The sequence below is a fragment of the Hyperoodon ampullatus genome (genome assembly GCF_949752795.1).
Source record: "Hyperoodon ampullatus genome assembly, chromosome: 1".
NCBI classification, from domain to species: domain Eukaryota; kingdom Metazoa; phylum Chordata; class Mammalia; order Artiodactyla; family Ziphiidae; genus Hyperoodon; species Hyperoodon ampullatus.
In genome coordinates, this window is record NC_136914.1 from 125535487 (window position 1) to 125540695 (window position 5209).

The window sequence follows — 5209 nt, forward strand, 5'->3', positions numbered from 1 at the left end:
GGAAAAAGCCAGCCACCGCCGAGCCGGCATCTTATGAGGACACCTACGCGCCCGCGGCGAGGACCCTCAACATGGCGGCGCCCGCAGGGCGAGCGGCGGTGACGTCACCAGAGGGGCGGGGCCTCGGAGAGACGCTTCACGGCGGCGCGAGGACCGGCCGCCGGCCGCCGTAACGTAACATGGCGGCGTCCATGGCTGGATCTCGAGGGCCGCGGAAGATAACGTCAGCAGAGGGGTGGGCTGGCTTGGCCGACCTACGCCCCCTTCGGCCCTGAAGTGAACAGAACCCCGACGCGCCGGCTGGCGAGGGCCTCCCCCGCCTCCACGGACGGCCGCCGGGGTCCCGCGCCGCTGGGAGCGAGGTTGTCGAGGTCAGAAAGACATTTAGGGAAATATTTGCCAAATAGAGTCGGGTGGGGTCCAGCTCTCGTCCGTTCCCTAGACAGCCCGCGTGCGCTGACCACCTGCGACGTGCCTGGCACTGTTGCAGTTGCTGGGGACACAGTGGTGAGCGAGTTGGCCCCAAACCTTCGACCTTGCGCGGTCGGCGATCCAGAGGAGGCGGGCGGGGGGACCGAGTGACGGGAGTGCGGCATACGCTGCACCTCAGGCCTGCAGGCTTTTGGGCGAGCTTTCTCAAGCCTGGCAACCTCTCTGGTCCCCAGTGCTTTGTCCCAAGACAGGACTGAGTGATGATGCCCGCGGCTGCTCCACGTTCTCGGGCTCAGCTGCAGGCGGCCTTCTCCAGGTACCGTGGCCCCGCATCTACCGGGTCTGGGCCTGCCCTTTCCAGATGCCAGAACGGGGTGGAGGGGGACCAGCGGTCCGGCCCCCAGGGAGTCAGCCCTGCCTTGGGGGGCGGTTCTTACCAGCCACAGACCCCAGCTAGGCTTGAGCATAATCAAGGACAGCACAGAACCGGGGCTTCAGCCCACAGCGGGTGCCCTCTCCCTGGAGGGAGGGAGCTCCTGCCTGGCCGACCCCTTTGTTCACCCCTTTGTTCCCCCCCCCCCCAGGCCGGCTTCCTTGCCTGCGCCCAGCGATCTGTGTCATAGCGCCCAGAATCGGGCCAGCGCCTACAACCGGGCTAGTACCTCTTGTGGATGAGGACAGCAAACCTGGAGGTGCTCCCAAGCTTGTTGGCAGACCGAGAGGGGTGGGGACTGGTGTACCAGGCGTGGCCGGGGCCCTTTTCCGAGGAGGGCACGCTGCCCCTCAAGTTAAAAGAAGTCGCATGCAGTGAGCAGGAGGAAGGGTGCCCCAGACAGGGAGCAGCTCAGTGGTGCAGGAGGGGCCCCCAGCCCGGCCTCCTGGCTCCTCCCGTCCCAGCCGCTATGTCTCTTCCTCTAGCCCCTCCCGCTCACAGCTTGGACCCGGACCTCATCATCTCCGGAAAGAGTACCTGTGCACGAGCCCCCCTTCAGGTCCCCCTCTGCCACCAGAACCACAGGTCACCAACCTTTCCACTTCATCCAGACCTGTGAGGGGAGAAGGTCAGGGAGCACCCAGTGCCTCACCCGTCTTCAGGTACCTGGGCGGTGGAGAGGTCAGCAGTCCAGACCCTTCCCATCAGGGCCTGCTGTCCTCCGAGATTGGAGTGAGGCCCAACTCTGCTTTTATTTTACTTGAGTCGGTTTTTCTTTCATCTGCCACCAATCCCGAAGCTCAACACTACGATGTGTTGAAACTGTGTCCTGATGTGTGTGTCAGACATAAAGTATTGTTACGTGTATGTTGGTGTCTTCGGTGGACAGGTGGGATTGTGCTGATCTTGTATCCACATTTTAGCTTTCCATCCCCCTAGGATGAAAGCCTCACCTTGCTTCCAGTTGCCCCACCCTATGGACAGTCTACAGTGAGGACCCTCCTACAAGGCCCTCTCGGACTACATGTAAGAGTCTGGGAGGTGCATGCCCCAGAGTTGGGGTGTTGGCCAAAGGTCACCAGATAGTGTTAAAGAGGGCTGCTAAAAGTTCTCTAGGTGGACTGTGCTGGTTCACCTCCCACAGTTGACACAGGCTTGCGAGAGCCAATTGCTGAATTTTCAGGAATTTTATAAGCTTGTCATTAAACACTGCCATTGTTAAAAATGTAACTTCAGGGCTTCCCTGGTGGTGCAGTGGTTGAGAATCCGCCTGCCAGTGCAGGGGACACGGGTTCAAGCCCTGGTCCGGGAAGATCCCGCATGCCGCAGAGCAACTAAGCCCGTGTGCCACAACTACTGGGCCTCTGTGCCACAACTACTGAAGCCTGTGCACCTAGAGCCCGTGCGCCACAACAAGAGAAGCCACCACAATGAGAAGCCCATGCACCACAACGAAGAGTAGCCCCCGCTTGCCGCAACTAGAGAAAGCCCACACGCAGCAACAAAGACCCAACGCCGCCAAAAATAAATAAATAAAATAAAAAAAATTTTAAATGTAACTTCATTTTATTGTATTCATTCACTATTACCCATTTCTGTCTGTCTGTTGTAACTGACTGGGATGGCGGAGGTCTGTATAACGTTGTATACCGCACTTCTCATCCAACCCCACTTTCACAGATAACACACTGGCAGCTCGAACACAGCAAAAGTGGGAATACTTACACCACAGATATTGGCAAATGCCACTGATCAGGGCTGATTGTCTTCTTGATTGTCTAGACTTAAAGTGATAGAATGCTAACAATGAAGATTAAACTTAAAAGTATGTTGTGTCTGTAGTCATTACATTGTAAATAGCACACACACGATATATAAACATATTCTGTAACCTAATTTCTTTCCTCAGTGGAGTACATGTCCAGTGAACCCAAACATCTTTAGTTTTTCTCTAATGAAAAGCAAAAGTAGCAAAACTTAGGCTTGTTTAGCAGTTAATGTTCCAGTGTCTTATTTGGGAATGACCTGGGTACTCGAGGAATTCCCGCTGTGAATGGAAGACATTGCCTATCAATATTTCATGTCAGTAAACAAAGGATGTTGTAGCCATCAGTCACTACAGCCGCATCCCGGACGGTGAGCCACAAGGGAGCTCAGGATGGAGACAGGACGCCACCATCAAACTCAGCCGCTGCATCTGCCCCGCCCTGCACAGTGCGCCCAGAGGAAACTCAGGCTGCCAGAGCATGGGATACTGGCCCCAGATGGCTACGATGCGTAGCAAAGGAATGATTTCATTAACAGTGATCCTTTGAAGCTCCGACTACCTGGTCTTTGTTGCAAAAACCCCTCTGCATCCTGGCCCCTCCCTCACCTCTTCAGAGCAGTCTCTGCCTTATCTGAGATGCTGTGTCCTGGACTTAAGTCCTCAGTTTTGTCCACCAAATAAAACAACTCAACTTTTAGGATGTGCTTTTTTTTTTTTCAGTCTACACCATCTAACTTAATTTAGCAGTTCCAAGTTACTAAAAATCTGGAGGAACCATTTTAAGAAGACAGTCCTAGAACATAATTATTCCTAAAGAGTTCATCTAAAAACTCTTACCTCATGTACATTTAATTTACTTAAAAGTTTTGACTAAATAAAAAAAAAAGAAAAAAAAGTTTTGACTTGGCCTCTGTGCACCAGTGCCAAATCAAATCTTGGAGATAGAGTTTTGGGTGAAGTAGAAAAGAATGGCTTTATTGCTTTGCCAGGCAAAGGGGGACACAGGGGCTCGTGCCCCTCAAAACTGTCCCAACCTGGGAGGATTTGGTGAGTTTTATAGCAATGGTTCAAGGGCAGGTTGCTGATAAGGATCAGAGTGTGTGCAGGGCCTGCGCTCCTTTAATCTGGCCTCAGGTGGTCTCCTGATGAGCTTCTCTGGTTCCTTTAATCTGGCCTCAGGTGGTCTCTTGATGAGCTTCTCTGGAATGAAGAATGCTAACATCTTCCGTTTGTTGGGGGTTTTAGTTCTGTAAAGAGCTCAAAGATATTATGTGTATCCCTTGAGGGGGAACCAGAACCCTGCCCCAAGGCTGCACCATTGTTTCTTGGCCGCTCCTCCCTTGTCTCTGCATCCCTTCCCTTCCCTGATTAGCAACTGTTCAAATCTTCCCCTTGGGACTCAGGGAAGGTCATGGGGGCTGGAGTCTGATCGCTACAAACAAGAAATGGGGGACAAAGAAAGGTTTGCATGCCCAGGAGTCTCACAGGGTCTTGCTCTGTTTCAGTTTTATCATATCAAGTTATTTTTCTTGCTGACAAGTTTTGTAACAGGAATAATCAGATCTTAATTTGACTTGTAATAAAGCTAAGTACAATAAAAGTATTACACTTAATGCTGATGCATCTAAAGACATGTCTGTATTAATTAAACCAAACTTGTTTTCATTCATTAAAAATTAATCCTAGATGATATGATCCTGAAATTCATTTAGGTTAGTCTTATATTTCTGAGTATCTACATAAGCACTTAATTTCCCTTAAGCCAATTAAATAGAGCTCTTTTACAAATTAGTTTTGGCAATACCACACACCTACAAAACACACATGCATAGATACATACAAACAGAGACCCTGTGCTTCTGAAACCAAGCAGGACCCTGTGAGGCTCCTGGGCATGAAAGCCTTTCTGTGTCCCCCATTTCTTGTTTGTAGGAAATAGACTTTAGCCTCCACCACCTTCCCTGAATCCTAAAAGGCAGGTCCAAACAGTTGCTAATCAGGGAAGGGAGGGGATGCAGAGACAAGGGAGGAGCAGTCAGGAAACAATAGTGCAGCCTTGGGGCAGGGTCCTGGTTCCCCCTCAATGGATACACATAACAATATCTTTGAGCTTATTACAGAACTAAACCCCCCAACAAATGGAAGATGTTAACTACCTGATGAAGCATTCTTCATTCCAGAGAGAAGGTCACAGTTCAATAAACTCGAGATCCACAGAAGCCCATCATGAGACCCCCTGATGCCAGATGGTCTCTGGATTGAAGGAATGCAGGCCCTGCACGCACCCTGATCCTTATCAGCAATCCCACCCCTTGACTATAAGATGCCTCACAAACCCCCCCAGGGATGGGACTCACAGTTTTGAAGGCATTAGCCCACCGTGGCCCCCTTTGCCTGGCAAAGCAATAAAGCTATTCTTTTCTACTTCACCCAAAACTATGTCTCCGAGATTCAGTTCAGTTCCGGTGCACAGAGACCGAGTTTTGGCATCACTTCTCATCCCAAAATTTCAGCCATGAATCAGGTACAGTAATACAAAACCCATCAGTTACAGAAGAGGTTGGATTCAGGGGAGT

General features: G+C 51.3%; 1 long non-coding RNA gene across 1 annotated transcript; it reads left to right on the top strand.

Annotated features, from left to right (window-relative positions):
- Positions 1-1824: 1824 nt before the first annotated feature.
- Positions 1825-2412, top strand: LOC307048537. Its single transcript, XR_013810709.1, has 2 exons — positions 1825-1891; positions 2102-2412. It is a non-coding gene; the product is annotated as an uncharacterized lncRNA (long non-coding RNA).
- Positions 2413-5209: the final 2797 nt, after the last annotated feature.